Raw genomic sequence first — 664 nt, 5'->3', positions numbered from 1 at the left:
GTTTTTCATTTTCCTCAAAATATTATTCTCATGTCCCCATCATATTAGAAAGCCATAAAGAATTGGTGGCCAAGTATCATTTCTTTGTAACTTTGCAGAGAGAGGACCTTAAAAGGTATAAAAAAATCAGGAAATAAATACATACTTATTTCATCTGTATTGGAAGATGAAATTTAAGCTCATTCATTTTTAACAGGTGATGACAAGCAATCCTATTGGAAGAAACGGTGCAGGTGAGTGTGTGTGAAGGTGTTAGACCAGTCCCAGGAATTGCTGGTGGAGGTTAGTGTGAGTAGGGGCAAGCGGGTGGGGGCAAGCGGGTGGAATCCAGAGTAAGACTAGACAGACAAGGTAGAGTCAGGTCTTGGAGAGCTGAGTCCTAATAACAAGACCAATAATAAATAACACACACAGCATACACACTGTGCCAGAAATCTCTCCATGCTTATAGTGACAGTCACTCACTCAATCAGCATCACAACATCTGAGTATGGGTGATATTGTTAGGACAATTCTCATGATGAGGAAATCAAAGTGCACAGAGAGGACAGTTGACCCTCTTGAGGCCATGAAGTAAAGTCAACAAGGGAATCAGATTAAACTCAGTCGTGCCTATGCCCAGGTTTTATGCTTTTAATTGTAAACTTCTCCTGCTTCTCCAACT

At 40.7% G+C, this 664-nt stretch overlaps 1 protein-coding gene across 1 annotated transcript in view; it reads right to left on the bottom strand.

The window, feature by feature from the left end:
- Window positions 1-664, bottom strand: part of PKHD1 (polycystic kidney and hepatic disease 1 (autosomal recessive)) — a 443,812-nt gene that overhangs the window by 8,161 nt on the left and 434,987 nt on the right. The gene's annotated exons all lie outside the window — the stretch shown is intronic.

The sequence above is a fragment of the Bison bison genome, unplaced genomic scaffold (genome assembly GCF_000754665.1).
Source record: "Bison bison bison isolate TAMUID 2011002044 unplaced genomic scaffold, Bison_UMD1.0 scf7180017864487, whole genome shotgun sequence".
In the NCBI taxonomy this organism is placed as follows: domain Eukaryota; kingdom Metazoa; phylum Chordata; class Mammalia; order Artiodactyla; family Bovidae; genus Bison; species Bison bison.
Note: the sequence above shows the minus strand (reverse complement) of the source record. Positions and strands in the feature narration are given on the sequence as shown.